At 41.7% G+C, this 19,403-nt stretch overlaps 1 long non-coding RNA gene across 1 annotated transcript; it reads left to right on the forward strand.

The window, feature by feature from the left end:
• The first annotated feature begins 517 nt into the window (after window positions 1-517).
• LOC120440509 lies at window positions 518-18,926 on the forward strand. Its single transcript, XR_005613300.1, has 3 exons — window positions 518-557; window positions 18,183-18,354; window positions 18,436-18,926. It is a non-coding gene; the product is annotated as an uncharacterized LOC120440509 (long non-coding RNA).
• Window positions 18,927-19,403: the final 477 nt, after the last annotated feature.

The raw sequence follows: 19,403 nt of genomic DNA on the forward strand, positions 1-19,403 counted from the left end.
CCCGGTCGTCGCCCGACAGTATGTGTTTTAGCTGGACTTATTTTTCGTTTATATAGACCGATGATTTATTTATTTATTCATTTTAGTAACGGTATAAACAGTGAAAGGTGGTGGATTGGCCAGATGTAAACTTCAAATATCTGCTCGTGTTACCAAGACATCCCATATTAGCTCTGATGTTTTCGGTGCCTGCAAAGAGCTAGACAGGTAGCTAGCTAACCCGAGCTGGCTGTCTTTTGACTCAGGGTCATAGCTGGACTTGTTTTTCGTTTTTATGAGCCGATGAGGGTTTTTTTTTAGTAACGGTACAAACAGTGAAAGGTGGTGGATTGTCCAGATGCTGGTCGATGTGGAAAAAATAACTGAGTTGTTTGGTGAGTCGCTGACGCGGAGCTACAACCGAGGGCAGCTATCCACCGTGTGTGTCAGAAAGAACATGCGGGAACGAGGCGGCGAGGCGACCGCCGATCGACCGGTGGTAGATCGTGGATCAGGGAAACCGAAGGCAGGAGAAGCAGGCGGCTGCCGGTCGGAGCGTGAGGTGAACTGAATTTCAGGTAAGAAGTTATGACCTGCACTCTATTTGGGTCAGATATAAACCGAGTTTAGGTGTAGTTTATTTAGCAGCAGTTCTCTTATGTGTTGCTGATAGTCGGCTAGCTAGCTAGCGCCGCTAGCATAGTTAGCTAGCACCGCTAGCGACCCTTCGTGAAAAAGCACCCAGGCTTGGCTTATATTGAGGCGGGTGAAACTCGTGTCAGCACCGGTCGTCGCCGACAGTATGTGTTTTAGCTGGACTTATTTTTCGCTTATATGGACCGATGATTTATTTATTTATTCATTTTAGTAACGGTATAAACAGTGAAAGGTGGTGGATTGGCCAGATGTAAACTTCAAATATCTGCTCGTGTTACCAAGACATCCCATATTAGCTCTGATGTTTTCGGTGCCTGCAAAGAGCTAGACAGGTAGCTAGCTAACCCGAGCTGGCTGTCTTTTTGACTCAGGGTCATAGCTGGACTTGTTTTTCGTTTTTATGAGCCGATGAGGGTTTTTTTTTTAGTAACGGTACAAACAGTGAAAGGTGGTGGATTGTCCAGATGCTGGTCGATGTGGAAAAAATAACTGAGTTGTTTGGTAGTCGCTGACGCGGAGCTACAACCGAGGGCAGCTATCCACCGGTGTGTGTCAGAAAGAACATGCGGGGAACGAGGCGGCGAGGCGACCGCCGATCGACCGGTGGTAGATCGTGGATCAGGGAAACCGAAGGCAGGAGAAGCAGGCGGCTGCCGGTCGGAGCGTGAGGTGAATACAGCTGTGTGCGCGCTAAGTTACCGATGTTACCGATGTTGAACTTTATGACAGCCTCCCCTGTCATTCTCTCGCCTGTTCAAACTTCAGTCATGAAACTGATCAATGATCGGCTTTTCTCTCTTGTTTGTTTATCGCGCTAAACAACAGCAGCACGTTTAAGCTTGATCAGCTGTTGTTAGAATTCATTTGATTTTAATTTCTAGTATCAGCTGATGTTTGCTGGAGCCACAGCTGTAGAAGCGGCTGGTCGAAACCAGGAGATGACCTTACTGAATCATCAGAGCTGAACTGGTGATGGAGAAACAGGTTTACCTTTTTTAGGTGACATGAATGAGTTGAAGGAAGTTATGAACTGTTTCTGAGAGAAATAAACACCAAGCTCCTTTTTTTTATTTAGCTGACAGCTGGTAACTGTGCAGGGGCGGATCTAGCAAAGCTTTTGCCAGGGGCCAGGTAGGGCATTAACAGAGAAAGGTGGACACAAAGATATACTTTTCTTTCTTACTCTCATACAGGGAGTGCAGAATTATTAGGCAAGTTGTATTTTTGAGGAATAATTTTATTATTGAACAACAACCATGTTCTCAATGAACCCAAAAACACATTAATATCAAAGCTGAATGTTTTCGGAAGTAGTTTTTAGTTTGTGTTTAGTTTTAGCTATTTTAGGGGATATCTGTGTGTGCAGGTGACTATTACTGTGCATAATTATTAGGCAACTTAACAAAAACAAATATATACCCATTTCAATTATTTATTTTTACCAGTGAAACCAATATAACATCTCCACATTCACAAATATACATTTCTGACATTCAAAACAAAACAAAAACAAATCAGCGACCAATATAGCCACCTTTCTTTGCAAGGACACTCAAAAGCCTGCCATCCATGGATTCTGTCAGTGTTTTGATCTGTTCACCATCAACATTGCGTGCAGCAGCAACCACAGCCTCCCAGACACTGTTCAGAGAGGTGTACTGTTTTCCCTCCTTGTAAATCTCACATTTGATGATGGACCACAGGTTCTCAATGGGGTTCAGATCAGGTGAACAAGGAGGCCATGTCATTAGTTTTTCTTCTTTTAAACCCTTTCTTGCCAGCCACGCTGTGGAGTACTTGGACGCGTGTGATGGAGCATTGTCCTGCATGAAAATCATGTTTTTCTTGAAGGATGCAGACTTTTTCCTGTACCACTGCTTGAAGAAGGTGTCTTCCAGAAACTTGCAGTAGGACTGGGAGTTGAGCTTGACGCCATCCTCAACCCGAAAAGGCCCCACAAGCTCACCTTTGATGATACCAGCCCAAACCAGTACTCCACCTCCACCTTGCTGGCGTCTGAGTGGGACTGGAGCTCTCTGCCCTTTACCAATCCAGCCACGGGCCCATCCATCTGGCCCATCAAGACTCACTCTCATTTCATCAGTCCATAAAACCTTAGAAAAATCAGTCTTGAGATATTTCTTGGCCCAGTCTTGACGTTTCAGCTTGTGTGTCTTGTTCAGTGGTGGTCGTCTTTCAGCCTTTCTTACCTTGGCCATGTCTCTGAGTATTGCACACCTTGTGCTTTTGGGCACTCAGTGATGTTGCAGCTCTGAAATATGGCCAAACTGGTGGCAAGTGGCATCTTGGCAGCTGCACGCTTGACTTTTCTCAGTTCATGGGCAGTTATTTTGCGCCTTGGTTTTCCACACGCTTCTTGCGACCCTGTTGACTATTTTGAATGAAAGCGCTTGATTGTTCGATGATCACGCTTCAGAAGCTTTGCGATTTTAAGACTGCTGCATGCCTCTGCAAGATATCTCACTATTTTTGACTTTTCTGAGCCTGTCAAGTCCTTCTTTTGACCCATTTTGCCAAAGGAAAGGAAGTTGCCTAATAATTATGCACACCTGATATAGGGTGTTGATGTCATTAGACCATACCCCTTCTCATTACAGAGATGCACATCACCTAATATGCTTAATTGGTAGTAGGCTTTCGAGCCTATACAGCTTGGAGTAAGACAACATGCATGAAGAGGATGATGTGGACAAAATACTCATTTGCCTAATAATTCTGCACTCCTGTATAAAATATTTAGCTTTTATTAAATAGTTATCTGAATCTTACAACCAAAGTTTGTATAATAATACACAAGATTGGCTGTAGACCATTGTTCATCATTCAGAACACTATGTAAAAATAACAAAAACAAAAAGTGAATGCGAAAGTGCATACATATTTATTTTATGTGTTTGATGTGTGTCGGGCGTGGTCTGCAGTGCCGCTGCAGGGGAGGTGGACCCACGGGTGTAAAGTCTGTGCTCTCTTGGCTGTTTTTTGGGTGTGTTGGGCTATGAGTTGAAAAGCTACGGCTGCCTGTGTGGGTACACCAACCATGTGTGAAAAGTGGTCCATAACGTAATGCTTCAAAGCATGTTCATGCAAACATTGTCGGGTCTGCCGTGATACAATGGGACTTCTGCTCATGAACCTGTGTGCACAGCGTCTGCAAATCGGGCTGTCTGAAGTCACCTCATCTTTACCCAAAACTGTAAGCTGTCATCTGTGAGGCGCGAGCGGTGTTTGTTTTTATCATAATTCATGGTGGAGAATGGCTGCTCTGCTGAGTTTTGCTCTCTGTAGCCGTATGAATGGCAAACTACACTGATTAGCAGCGGCATAGGCACACATAAAATTTCTTCTGAAATTTTCGCTTTCTAGTTATTATTATTATTATTCTCCAGTTTCCGCCTGAAATTTTGCAGCGAATCTCGCCTCGCAGTTTTGAGACAAGCTTCATATATGTTACCTCATTTTGTGCGGCCGGATCTGGAATGGTGTGCTATGACTTTTGGTGTTTATGAATTTTATAGTTTTTAAATATTAATATTTTAGTGAAAATTTTCCCGCTCCTCCTCTGCCAAACAGTTTTGACATTAGGGTTACATATGTTAGATCATTTTGTGCGGCTGGAGCTGGACTATTATGTTATGACTTTTGGTGTTTATAACTTTTATAGTTTTTAAATATTAATATTTTAGTGCAAATTTAGGCCAATTCATCTTTTGGCGCCAAATAAACAGACTTCATTTGTGGTGTGTTGGCTCTCTCTAGTGGTATGCCGGGAGTGGTACAGCCTGTGTACCCTTATTTGGATTACCGTAATGATGACAATTTCAACGGTGCGCACAGCGTCGCTGCTTTCAGGAGCCCTTGGAATTTTTAAGGTTGCGCAAATCATTCAAAAAGTTACGGTAATGCTTGGTGGAAAACTCAATATCCCACAATTCATAGCACGCCTCTACAGAGTGAACAATGGCGGCCACCACTTCGTTTTATATGTCTTTTATTCGTGTTTCTAGGTCACAAAATAAGCTTTTAAGATATTTTCAGGCGAGAATGTAGGTGTGTAAACTTCAAATATCTGCTTGTTTTATCAAGACATCCCATATTTAGCGACAGTGCTCTGACTACGTCGGTCCTGCCTGACAGCTAGCCGGCTACCTAGCTGGCTACCTAGCTAGCTGCCGCGACTTGGCTGCAAATGGATAGCGAGGGACTCTCTCTGTCGTTTCACCTCCTGGTCTCTCGCAAATGCTCGCATAGAATCGGAGTTACAGCTGGATGTGGAAAAAATAACTGAGTTGTTTGGTGGTGGAGCTACAACAGAGGGCAGCTACCCACCGGTGTGTGACAGAAAGGACATGCCGCCAACGAGACATATGAGGCCGGGCAGGCGATTGCTAACGCGGTGGTCAATCATGGATCAGGGAAAGCGAAGGCAGGAGCGTGAGGTGAACTGAATTTCAGGTAAGAAGTTATGAACTGCACTCTATTTGGGTCAGATATAAACCGAGTTTAGGTGTAGTTTATTTAGCAGCAGTTCTCTTATGTGTTGCTGATAGTCGGCTAGCTAGCTAGCGCCGCTAGCATAGTTAGCTCGCGCCGCTAGCAACCCTTCGTGAAAAAGCACCCAGGCTTGGCTTATATTGAGGCGGGTGAAACTCGTGTCAGCACCCGGTCGCTCTCTATTTGGGTCAGATATAAACCGAGTTTAGGTGTAGTTTATTTAGCAGCAGTTCTCTTATGTGTTGCTGATAGCCGGCTAGTTAGCTAGCGCCGCTAGCATAGTTAGCTTCGCTACCGCTAGCAACCCTTCGTGAAAAAGCACCCAGGCTTGGCTTATATTGAGGCGGGTGAAACTCGTGTCAGCACCGGTCGCTCTCTATTTGGGTCAGATATAAACCGAGTTTAGGTGTAATTTATTTTCGTTGACCTTTACAATCGTAATGCCACGGGAGTTTATATACAGCTGTGTGCGTACTAAGTTACTGACGTTGGACTTTATTTTATTCATTAGGGTTAGTTCATAGAGTTGCCCGCCGCATAAACGGAATCGTCCCACATTCAGAGAAAACATTATGATTTATTCTGTCGTTACGAAGCCTCCCCTGTCATTCTCTCGCGTGTTGAAACGTCAATCATGAAACTGATCAATGATCGGCTGTTCGCTCTTATTTATCGCGCTAAACAACAGCAGCACGTTTAAGCTTGATCAGCTGTTGTTAGAATTCTTTTGATTTTAATTTCTAGTATCAGCTGATGTTTGCTGGAGCATGAAGATGAAATCAGGAGATGTCCTTACTGAATCATCAGAGCTGAACTGGTGATGGAGAAACAGGTTTACACTTTAGGTGACATGAATGAGTTGAAGGAAGTTATGAGTTGTTTCTGAGAGACAAAGACCAAGCTCCTTTTTGTGTAGCTGACAGCTGGTAACTGTGCAGGGGCGGATCTAGCAAAGCTTTTAGGGGGAAGCTAGGGCATTAACAGAGAAAGGTGGACACAAAGATATACTTTTCTTTCTTACTCTCATATAAAATATTTAGCTTTTATTAAATAGTTATCTGAATCTCACAACCAAAGTTTGTATAATAATACACAGGATTGGCTGTAGACCATTGTTCATAATTCAGAACACTGTGTAAAAATAACAAAAACAAAAAGTGAATGCATGTGTGAAAAGTGGTCTATAATGTAATGCTTCAAAGTGTGTTCATGCAAACATTGTCGGGTCTGCCGTGGTACAATGGGACTTCTGCTCATGAACCTGTGTGCACAGCGTCTGCAAATCGGCGCTGTACAAAGTAACTTCATCTTTACACAAAACTGTAAGCTGTCATCTGTGAAGCGTGAGCGGTGTTTGTTTTTACCATAGTTCATGGTGGAGAATGGCTGCTCTTCTGAGTTTTGCTCTCTGTAGCCGTATGAATGGCAAACTACAGTGATTAGCAGCGGCATAGGCACACATAAAATTTCTTCTGAAATTTTCGCTTTCTAGTTATTATTATTATTCTCCAGTTTCCGCCTGAAATTTTGCAGCGAATCTCGCCTCGCAGTTTTGAGACAAGCTTCATATATGTTACCTCATTTTGTGCGGCCGGATCTGGAATGGTGTGCTATGACTTTTGGTGTTTATGAATTTTATAGTTTTTTAAATATTAATATTTTAGTGAAAATTTTCCGCGCTCCTCTGCCAAACAGTTTTGACATTAGGGTTACATATGTTAGATCATTTTGTGCGGCTGGAGCTGGACTATTATGTTATGACTTTTGGTGTTTATAACTTTTATAGTTTTTAAATATTAATATTTTAGTGCAAATTTAGGCCAATTCATCTTTTGGCGCCAAATAAACAGACTTCATTTGTGGTGTCTTGGCTCTCTCTAGTGGTATGCGGGAGTGGTACAGCCTGTGTACCCTTATTTGGATTACCGTAATGATGACAATTTCAACGGTGGGCACAGCGTCGCTGCTTTCAGGAGCCCTTGGAATTTTTAAGGTTGCGCAAATCATTCAAAAGTTACGGTAATGCTTGGTGGAAAACTCAATATCCCACAATTCATAGCACGCCTCTACAGAGTGAACAATGGCGGCCACCACTTCGCTTTTATATGTCTTTTATTCGTGTTTCTAGGTCACAAAATAAGCTTTTAAGATATTTTCAGGCGAGAATGTAGGTGTGTAAACTTCAAATATCTGCTTGTTTTATCAAGACATCCCATATTTAGCGACAGTGCTCTGACTACGCCGGTCCTGCCTGACAGCTAGCCGGCTACCTAGCTGGCTACCTAGCTAGCTGCCGCACTTGGCTGCAAATGGATAGCGAGGGACTCTCTCTGTCGTTTCACCTCCTGGTCTCTCGCAAATGCTCGCATAGAATCGGAGTTACAGCTGGATGTGGAAAAATAACTGAGTTGTTTGGTGGTGGAGCTACAACAGAGGGCAGCTACCCACGGTGTGTGACAGAAAGGACATGCCGCCAACGAGACATATGAGGCCGGGCAGGCGATTGCTAACGCGGTGGTCAATCATGGATCAGGGAAAGCGAAGGCAGGGCGTGAGGTGAACTGAATTTCAGGTAAGAAGTTATGACCTGCACTCTATTTGGGTCAGATATAAACAGAGTTTAGGTGTAGTTTATTTTCGTTGTGCTGACTTTTTACAATCGTATGCTGCGTGCTAGCTAGCACGAGGGAGTTTATATACAGCTGTGTGCGCGCTAAGTTACTGACGTTGGACTTTATTTTATTCATAATGGTTAGTTCGTAGAGTTGCCGTTACAAAGCGGAATCGTGCCACATTCAGAGAAAATATTACGATTTATTCTGTCGTTCTGAAGCCTCCCTGTCATTCTCTCGCCTGTTGAAACTTCAGTCATGAAACTGATCAATGATCGGCTTTTCTCTCTTGTTTGTTTATCGCGCTAAACAACAGCAGCACGTTTAAGCTTGATCAGCTGTTGTTAGAATCATGGATCAGGAAAGCGAAGGCAGGAGCGTGAGGTGAACTGAATTTCAGGTAGGAAGTTATGACCTGCACTCTATTTGGGTCAGATATAAACAGAGTTTAGGTGTAGTTTATTTTCGTTGTGCTGACTTTTTACAATCGTACTGCGTGCTAGCTAGCACGACGGGAGTTTATATACAGCTGTGTGCGCGCTAAGTTACTGACGTTGGACTTTATTTTATTCATAATGGTTAGTTCGTAGAGTTGCCGTACACAAGCGGAATCGTGCCACATTCAGAGAAAATATTACGATTTATTCTGTCGTTACTGAAGCCTCCCTGTCATTTCTCTCGCCTGTTGAAACTTCAGTCATGAAACTGATCAATGATCGGCTTTTCGCTCTTGTTTGTTTATCGCGCTAAACAACAGCAGCACGTTTAAGCTTGATCAGCTGTTGTTAGAATTCATTTGCTTTTAATTTCTAGTATCAGCTGATGTTTGCTGCAGCCACAGCTGTAAAAACGGCTGTTCCAAACCAGATATCCTTACTGAATCATCAGAGCTGAACAGGTGATGGAGAAACAGGTTTACCCTTAGGTGACATGAATGAGTTGAAGGAAGTTATGAACTGTTTCTGAGAGACAAACACCAAGCTCATTTTTTTGTGTAGCTGACAGCTGGTAACTGTGCAGGGCGGATCTAGCAAAGCTTTTGCCAGGGGCCAGGTAGGGCATTAACAGAGAAAGGTGGACACAAAGATATACTTTTCTTTCTTACTCTCATACAGGAGTGCAGAATTATTAGGCAAGTTGTATTTTTGAGGAATAATTTTATTATTGAACAACAACCATGTTCTCAATGAACCCAAAAACTCATTAATATCAAAGCTGAATGTTTTTGGAAGTAGTTTATAGTTTTAGCTATTTTAGGGGGATATCTGTGTGTGCAGGTGACACTTCCTGTGCATAATTATTAGGCAACTTAACAAAAACAAATATATACCCATTTCAATTATTTATTTTACCAGTGAAACCAATATAACATCTCCACATTCACAAATATACATTTCTGACATTCAAAAACAAAACAAAAACAAATCGGCGACCAATATAGCCACCTTTCTTTGCAAGGACGCTCAAAAGCCTGCCATCCATGGATTCTGTCAGTGTTTTGATCTGTTCACCATCAACATTGCATGCAGCAGCAACCACAGCCTCCCAGACACTGTTCAGAGAGGTGTACTGTTTTCCCTCCTTGTAAATCTCACATTTGATGATGGACCACAGGTTCTCAATGGGGTTCAGATCAGGTGAACAAGGAGGCCATGTCATTAGTTTTCCTTCTTTTATACCCTTTCTTGCCAGCCACGCTGTGGAGTACTTGGACGCGTGTGATGGAGCATTGTCCTGCATGAAAATCATGTTTTTCTTGAAGGATGCAGACTTCTTCCTGTACCACTGCTTGAAGAAGGTGTCTTCCAGAAACTGGCAGTAGGACTGGGAGTTGAGCTTGACTCCATCCTCAACCCGAAAAGGCCCCACAAGCTCATCTTTGATGATACCAGCCCAAACCAGTACTCCACCTCCACCTTGCTGGCGTCTGAGTGGGACTGGAGCTCTCTGCCCTTACCAATCCAGCCACGGGCCCATCCATCTGGCCCATCAAGACTCACTCTCATTTCATCAGTCCATAAAACCTTAGAAAAATCAGTCTTGAGATATTTCTTGGCCCAGTCTTGACGTTTCAGCTTGTGTCTTGTTCAGTGGTGGTCATCTTTCAGCCTTTCTTACCTTGGCCGTGTCTCTGAGTATTGCACACCTTGTGCTTTTGGGCACTCCAGTGATGTTGCAGCTCTGAAATATGGCCAAACTGGTGGCAAGTGGCATCTTGGCAGCTGCACGCTTGACTTTTCTCAGTTCATGGGCAGTTATTTTGCGCTTTTGTTTTTCCACACGCTTCTTGCGACCCTGTTGACTATTTTGAATGAAACGCTTGATTGTTCGATGGTCACGCTTCAGAAGCTTTGCAATTTTAAGACTGCTGCATCCCTCTGCAAGATATCTCACTATTTTTGACTTTTCTGAGCCTGTCAAGTCCTTCTTTTGACCCATTTTGCCAAAGGAAAGGAGGTTGCCTAATAATTATGCACACCTGATATAGGGTGTTGATGTCATTAGACCACACCCCTTCTCATTACAGAGATGCACATCACCTAATATGCTTAATTGGTAGTAGGCTTTCGAGCCTATACAGCTTGGAGTAAGACAACATGCATGAAGAGGATGATGTGGACAAAATACTGATTTTTGCCTAATAATTCTGCACTCCTGTAAACACCAAGCTCCTTTTTTGTGTAGCTGACAGCTGGTAACTGTGCAGGGGCGGATCTAGCAAAGCTTTTGCCAGGGGGCCAGGTAGGGCATTAACAGAGAAAGGTGGACATAAAGATATACTTTTCTTTCTTACTCTCATATAAAATATTTAGCTTTTATTAAATAGTTATCTGAATCTCACAACCAAAGTTTGTATAATAATACACAAGACTGGCTGTAGACCATTGTTCATAATTCAGAACACTGTGTAGAAATAACAAAAACAAAAAGTGAATGCATGTGTGATAAGTGGTCTATAATGTAATGCTTCAAAGCGTGTTCATGCAAACATTGTCGGGTCTGCCGTGGTACAATGGGACTTCTGCTCATGAACCTGTGTGCACAGCGTCTGCAAATCGGCGCTGTAATGGTAACTTCATCTTTACACAAAACTGTAAGCTGTCATCTGTGAAGCGTGAGCGGTGTTTGTTTTACCATAGTTCATGGTGGAGAATGGCTGCTCTTCTGAGTTTTGCTGTCTGTAGCCGTATGAATGGCAACTACAGTGATTAGCAGCGGCATAGGCACACATAAAATTTCTTCTGAAATTTTCGCTTTCTAGTTATTATTATATCTCTACAGCACCCCCTACATGGAGCTTTATTCCATGCTTCTGGTTGAAGTAACTGTAAGTGAACAGTTGTTAGAAGAGATCGGAAGAGGTATATGGCTAGTACTACGGGGTTCCCCACTCCTTTTTGTATGTGCCCATAGTCACTACTGATGCAGATTTACTTGCATTCCTGAAAAAAAAAAAAAAAAAAAAAAGTTTTAGTGGTTTAATATAATGCTTGATTAATCTGTGAGTTCTCAGAGAACCCTAGCGTGCTGGCTCAAATTTGGTTCTAAAAACATAAATTCAATTTAAAATTCCTCACTCCTGTTCATAAAGATAAAATGTCTAGAACTAATATGAAAGGAAAGAAGTCTGCATCAATGCACTTTGTGATACTGGATGGTCTTTCTCATTTTTTTAATGACAGGCAGTCTAATAAATTTGTTAAGCATTATAAATGCTCGCTGGGACAGAATAGGATGCACACATACAAAAAATAACATGATTATGTGCTGGTTTGTCCAACATTTTTAGGCCAGAGGCAAATAATTTATTCAGACTATGTGATATTGGCTTTATTATGGCAAGGGGTATTTGTGACAACAAGCACGAAAGGGAATGTTTAAAAGATGGTATTGGTTTGGAAATAGTGGCATTAACAAAAAGACAGGAGGTGGAGGTGGAGATGGCAGAATTTAAGATGCTGAGATTTTTTTCCAGGACGAACAGGATTAGAGATGAGTGTATCAGAGCGACAAGTGAGCAGCTTGGAGAAAAAGAAAAGCAAGGTTTAGAGGAGGAATAGTGGATAAATTGGACGAAGAATAATGAAGATGGTGTTGCCATGCAGAAGAAAAGAGTAAGACCTTAGAGAATATTTGTGGATGTAGTGATGCAGAGTGTTGGTGTGACAGAAGAGGATGCAGTGGACAAGGTAGATGCAGATGACCTGCAGCTACTGACTGCTAAAGACAGATAGCTGCTAAAGACCAATATCTCTTCTTCTACAATACATACACATTGGTAGTGCAGCCCTGTCCTGCAATCCATAGTTGCTGTAGTCTGTACTGAGTGTATGTTAAATTCATTTGTTATTTATAATGAACGTTAGAGAATATTTTATAGATATTAAGAGTTATACTTGTTATAGTTATTGTCTCTTAAATTATTAATGTACAGAGCGGCTGATCACGATGGTAAGCTAACCACCACATGGTTAATGTTCTATTAAATAACAGAGTATAATGTTGTAGTTATGAAGTTAAAACTTTACATTTAGGTTCATGTGTATTTATAGCAGAGCTATAGAGTTTTTTTTTTATTGTCCTTTGCTGTCCTCTAGTGACTAATGTAGAGTAACGCGAGCTGGGAATTTTTTTTTGTATGGCCGCCGTCCCACTTTCTATCTCAGTGATGCCTGCAGCAAGAGGGTCTAAAGGGAGCCAGGAGATTTACAAGACCATGTGTAATTCAAAGCTTTAGTAAACTTTTCAAATTGAGGTTCATATAAGATATAAATAAATAATTTTAGTAGTTAAACTGTATAAATATATTTATATTTTTTGGAGGCAATTAAAAATATAAATATGTCAGTAAAACTCTGAGCCACGGAGCCAATACTGTTAGGTTGGACATTTAATTATTATCAAGATTAATTATAATCAGGTTTTTAGCCCATTTTGGGGGGTGCTGAAGCACCCCCAAAATGAATCAAAGTACCCCCAAAGATTTCTTACTTTTTTTTGACAATATTTGCGTATATCTAAAAATATAAAAACCATACAGTACTTGGTTGAGGCGTAATGGTTTAAAAAACAAAAGCATAGATGGGTTTAAACAGGGGTTTAAATGCACCAAGGAGACAGTCAGAGAGAACTCGGGACAACTGGAGACATTTAAGGATGCAGGGACTGACAGAGACAGGGAAGAAGTCTCATCGTGATGAGTAAAGTTTATCTTGCCTGGCTGGGCAGCTCTCTGGGTGCTCAGCACCCCCAAAGCTCTGATCCTAGAAACGCCCCTGATTATACTCATTAATGATTAACATCAATACAACCAGAACATTTGTTATCTGCAAGTTGCATCAACACACATGTAACCTGGACGTATGTCCCTCTATCTATAAAGAGATGCTCTATACTGCTTGCCCAAGTGCAATGTCTACAATATCTGAATCTAGGTTTGGGAAGGAGATTGGCGGTAGCAACTCTGTAAGAGCAATAAGACTTCCAACCCACATAACACGCACGACCACAGGTTTGTGAAACAAAGTTTGCTTTATATATATTTTCTTTGGATCAGTTCCCTCTACTCACTCTCAATGTAGGGATACCTTCAAATGAAGTAACCTCAATTTTCTCAAATGCATCACAAAAATAATTGAAACAATCAAAATAGATGTAAGACAAGAAAGAAAATACAATATTTCAACACCCCAAAGAAAAGGAAAAAGAAAAGAAAATGTGGTACCACTAGACTTATACTGGTTGTCAACCATCAGTTTTTATGATATCAGTTTCATTTAGTTACCAGTTTATTTGGGTTTGAGAACAAAAAACAACCTGAGTCCCAGGCGAAGAAAAAAGTAGCAAAAGAAAATGATAAAGTATCTCTCAGGTGGACTTCCTTTTGTTTTTTTCCCTACCGCCCTCCTGGTACGGCAGGCATCAACGTGTCACGTCCTGACACACAGAAGGCCTCCACAGCAGCAACAGTGTCTTAGATCCACGATACCAGCTCCTCACTCAGCACACATGGAATTGTCCCTCAAAAAAAAAAAAACAGTCAGAATAGTTCAAAAAGTTCGAAGAAACACTCCGACTCCTTCGAGGTAGGTACCCGTCTGTGGTCCACCGCTTACGACGGCTCTCTCACAAATGTTAATGGAACCTCTTTTCTCTCTTTCAACTGGAAAACCGTGCTTCGCGGCAGCATGGACTTTTTCCTTGCCGTCTTTGTTCCTCTACACCACACCTTCACGCGCACCGAGCCGCAGGTGATGCCTTCAGGGCAAGCCCGGAAATTAAACTATCAGACGAGAAGTACGATGCATTCAAAGAACCCTGTACTTCTGATTGTTGTAAATCTTACCAGGGTTACACACAGGACAAGCCTCACTTCTGAGAATGTTGATTTTCTCGCTTTTCTTCATTGCAGTCACCACATTCCCATTCACCAGGACACTTAACCATGCAGACACAAACACACACATACACATGAACGCACACGCATCTCATCCAGTAGATGAAATGATACAAGATTTAAGATTATATTTTCTTTAAAAAGATGTTATTTTATTATGACATGTAAATACAATGAAATGATTTAGTGGGGTGTAGCTGTAATTAGTTGAACTATTAAAAACGTTGCAATTTCTAAAAGAGAAACCAATCAGTATCTTATTGCCAGACAGTCATAGAGCACATAGGTAATCTCTTTTTCCTTTTTTGTAACACTCTGTCAACATAAATGACATAAATGACACCCCCAGAAGTTGTGCACTGTCGTATAATGGACTACAATGAGACTTCTCGAGCTGGTAGTTTTTCGAAGTATTTAAGTAATGGTTTCCAGTGAGTAAAGAATCTATCAGACGAGCCTCTGAGGCAGAATTTTATCTTCTCCTGTTTTAGGAGTCCTAGAATGTCATGTAACCAGACTTTGGTTAATGGTGGCTGAGGTGATTTCCACAACAACAGAATTCTTTTTCAGGCAATAAGAGAGGCAAAGGCAATAAGGTTGTTTTGGATGGCTGTGGTACGAAGGTTATTTGGTGACTTGCCAAAAATAGCAATATGTGGGGTCGGAGTTAAATTTATGCCTAATATATCTGAAATTATTTTAAAGAATTGATGCCAGAATTCAGATAGCCTGAGACATGCCCAGAACATGTGAGTAAGGTTGCAAAGTGTCTGTGAGCATCTATTGCATTTATCATCAAATTTGTCTGGGTATAGTTTTGACAATTTATATTTACCATAGTGTAGTCTGTGAAAAACTTTAAATTGTAAACTTTAAATTGAAAGTCTGGCACAACTAGATGACGAATTAATGGCCCCTACAGCTCCCTCCCAGAACGACTCAGAAAAGCTCATATGGAGTTCTGACTCCCATTTCATCTTAGTCCTATGTAAAAGAGATTCGCTGGGTGAAGAAACTAGTTTGTAAATGTAAGAGATATGGCCCTTTAACAGCTTTAAGAACCAAGCCTATTCCTCTGGGAGTTGAGATTTGTGGGAATAAAGTTGAGTGTTTCTTTGCAAAGTGTCACAGCTGGAAATACCGGAAAAAATTGGATTTATTGAGATTAAAGCGAGAAACTAATTGGTTGAAACTTGCAAAAATACCATTTATATACAAGTCACCTCGACCACAAAGTTCTTTATCTTCTAAAACAGAGAATCTTGAGTCCGTCTTCGCTGGAGCGAATAAATGATTATTGCAAATCAGGGTTGCTGGAAGGAGGTTGAGCCACCCGAAGTGGCGTCTCATTTGTGACCAAATTTTTAATGTTCTAGCAACAACTGGTTTGGAAGACAGGCTTGATAAGGGTGACTGTAAGGCATCACATGCTAAAGTGCGTAACGACAAGGAGCAGGATGCCGCTTCGCTCTGGCACCAATTGGTTTGAGGGGACGTGCACCACGATAATATTTTATGCATGTTGGATGCCCAATAATAACCAATTAGATTAGGTAGCCCTAATCCTCCAGATGATCTGTCCCTATAGAGAAGTGAGCGACTAGCCCTTGGACGTTTGCCAGCCCAAATGAAAAATGAAATTTATAACTGTGAAAAATGATTTAGAAAGATAAATGGGCAAACTTTGAAAAACATATAGATATCTTGGTAATACGTTCATTTTTATTTTTGAATCCTACCAGCTAGGGACAGCGGTAAGTAGTTCCATATTTGTAGATCAGACTTAACTTTCGTTGTTAGTAAGGTAAGGTTTTGTTCTCGCATTGTTCGCATAGATCGTGTAATTGCAATGCCGAGATATTTGAACCCTGAGTTGGCTATTTTAAAGGGTATAGTTGATGTAGGTATGTCTGCAGCCATTTGGTTAATTGGGAAGTATTGACTTTTGGAGATGTTAAGCTTATATCCAGGTAAGTGTACGAAGGAGTTTAATACTGCCAAAATGTGTGGGATATTTGATAAAGGATCATTAACACAGAGAAGCAAATCATCTGCATAAAGTGACACCTGATGTTTTATACCACATCTATCAATCCCTCCGAATCCCTCCACCATTGTTAAAGCTGCTGATAGTGTTTAGATCGCTAATGCAAATAGTAATGGGGATAATGGGCACCCCTGTCTTGTTCCCCGAAAAAGTGAGAATGGGGTGGAGCATTGGTTATTTGTGCAGACAGAGGCAATGGGAGAGGAGTAGAGTAGTTTGACCCAGGAGACAAAATTATTAGTAAAACCAAACTGTCTTAGGGAAAAGAAAAGATAGGCCCACTCCACCCTATCGAAGGCCTTGTCGGCGTCAAGAGATATTATGGTTTCTGGAACACTAGAAGATGATGAAGAGAGGATGACACCAAGAAGTCTTCTTATATTGGAATGTGAGCGTCTTCCCCTTATAAATCCTGTCTGATCTTCTGAAATAATTGAGGGCATGATCGATTCTAATCGCCGAGCTAGAATTTTTGCAAGAATTTTAACGTCTACTGGGAGGAGTGATATTGGTCGATAGGATGTACAGCTCAATGGGTCCCTGCCTTTTTTAAAAATTAGGGAGATAGTGGCTTGCATAAGTGTGGGTGGTAGGGTACCTTGCTCGAATGAGTAATTAAACATTTCCAGTAATAGTGGAGCTAACTAATCTGAAAATGCTTTATAAAACTCAACCAGGTAGCCATCTGGACCTGGTGATTTACCGCTGTTCATTAACTGTATTGATTCTTTAATTTCTGAGAGTGTAATAGCGGCGTGTAATTTCACTAACTAACCCTCGAGAGTGGAGGAGGAGTTGTTCAGCTTCGGAAGTGAGAAGAAGATCTAGTTCCGTTTGAAGTCTTAATCTTTCTTTATATAGATCAGGTGTATTTGTGAGAGAAAGAGAATTATCCACGTCCGTTATGGCCTTCACCAAATCTTTCTGCTGGGATCTATGTAGTTTATTAGAGTAAGACGTAAAAGAGATAATCTTGCCCCTAATGTAGGCTTTTAGAGTGCCCCATAGAATGGACGGGGAAGTTTCAATGTTTTTATTGATTTCACAAAAAAAGTAATCGACTCAGAAATGTACTTGCAAAAGTTGGCCTCCGCCAACAAGAGAGGATTTAGCTTCCAATATCTGAATCTCTTTGGCTTCATTGTAAACTGAAGGTCTAAAGTTACTGTGGGGGTGGTCTGATACAGTTATCGGTAGATACTGGGTGGAAACAATCTCTGGGATGAAATTCTTATCTACCAGGAAGTAATCTATATGTGAAAATGAACAATGTGCATGGAAAAAGAAAAAAATTGTTTCGCAGTGGGGTGAGAAAATCGCCAAGGGTCGATAAAGCCATATTGATTCATAAATGTGGCAAAAGCCTGGGACATTTTTGTAGGCGTAGATGATCGCGAACTAGACTTATCTAATGTTGGATCAGTGACACAGTGCATGTCTCCTCCCAATATTAAAAGGTGAGAATCTAAATTTGGAATGGTAGCAAACAGTAAACTCACAAATTTATGGTCGTCCCAATTGGGAGCGCAAACTGAGACTAGGATAACCTGTGTTCCGTATAGCTTGCCTGTGACAATAACATAATGACCGTTTGAATCTGTAATTACTTTATCAATGGCGAAATGAGTATTGCGCCGGATTTGTATAGCTCTGCTCCTTGTTTTTACATTGAACTTAGAATGAGAAGTTTGGTCAATCCATGGTCTATTTAATTTCTTACGGTCAGAGTTGCATAAAGGTGTTTCCTGAAGAAACATTATGTTAGCGTTTAAATTTTCAATATGCGTCATAACTTTTGTGCGTTTTATTGTGGCATTTAGCCCCCCAGTGTTTAGTGAAATTATCCTCACAGCCTTTGTCAAGGCCTGGGTCTAGGGACCCAGGGCTCATGTATCTTTGTGTATATATATGCTTATTTTTCCGTGTGGTGTTTTGTTTTCTCTCCTTTTTCTCCTCGTCTCTCCGTGTGTGCTTCCAGATGTTTTGGGTCGCTGAGGGGAACGCGACCCTGGAAGTGTTTCTGCACTAGAGGCAGCCACACCTGCCGCTCGTCATCCACAGCCAGCTGCAGCAGATTACGCTCGTCAAGGGAGCTATATTTAAGACTGTGGCTGAGCTGAGGCCAACGCTGGATCCTTGAGTCAGAACTTGTACATACAGCCGTGGACTTTTGTATAAACCTTTGCAATTGTAGATTTCCTGCTAACATGAATGTGTTTATGTGTTACCAGGAATCGGGGAGCGGAGTGTGTTTTTGAAGTCAGTGTGGGAATAGTTTTTGGAGTCGCTACTTTTCACCTTTCACAGACATCTGCACTGTGTGGGATTCAGGGAGAATCGCCACGGGACCACAGTGCCGGGATTTGTATATAGTTGTGTTTTTTCCACCCTCTGTCAATAAATCCATTGTCCAGTATAAATTTTGTATTTTGTTGCCAGAAGTTTTTCAATTATGTAATGTCTTTTCAAACATTTTATCTTAAACATGAAATTTATTATGAAAAAAAGTACAACATATTATTCAGTCTTAAATTAAAATGAGATGCAACCAACTTCTGAACCGGCTGGAATAGCTCATGGCTAGAATAACACAGCAGTTTGGCTAACTGGTAAACATCAGCCCAGGGCTCTAGTACGTCTGAATAGTTTTTCTAGTACATCTGAATAGTGGTCTATTCCTGACAAATAGACCACAGTCTGTCAGACTCGGCCCACACCTGTCCAGCACCATCACACTCAGCACCGGGTCTCCACAAGGATGTGTTCTGAGTCCCCTCCTGTTTACACTCTACACATCCGACTGCTCCCCTACCCATCTCTCAAACACCATCATAAAGTTTGCGGATGACACCACCGTGGTTGGACTCATCTCAAGGGGGGATGAGTCGGACTACAGAGATGAGGTCAACAGACTGACTGAGTGGTGTTCAGTTAATAACCTCCAACTGAACACCACGAAAACTAAAGAACTTATCTTCGACTTCAGGAAGGGCAGAGCAGACCCGGCCCCACTGTACATTCACGGGAGCTGTGTGGAGAGGGTGCACTCCATGAGGTTTCTGGGCGTGCAGATCTCTGATGATCTCTCCTGGACTGCAAATACCACGGCGGTGGTAAAAAAGGCCCAGCAGCGTCTCCACTTTCTGAGAGTGCTCAGGAGGAACAACCTGGAGGAGAGGCTGCTGGTGACATTCTACAG

Source organism: Oreochromis aureus, linkage group 6 (assembly GCF_013358895.1).
Source record: "Oreochromis aureus strain Israel breed Guangdong linkage group 6, ZZ_aureus, whole genome shotgun sequence".
In the NCBI taxonomy this organism is placed as follows: Eukaryota; Metazoa; Chordata; class Actinopteri; order Cichliformes; family Cichlidae; genus Oreochromis; species Oreochromis aureus.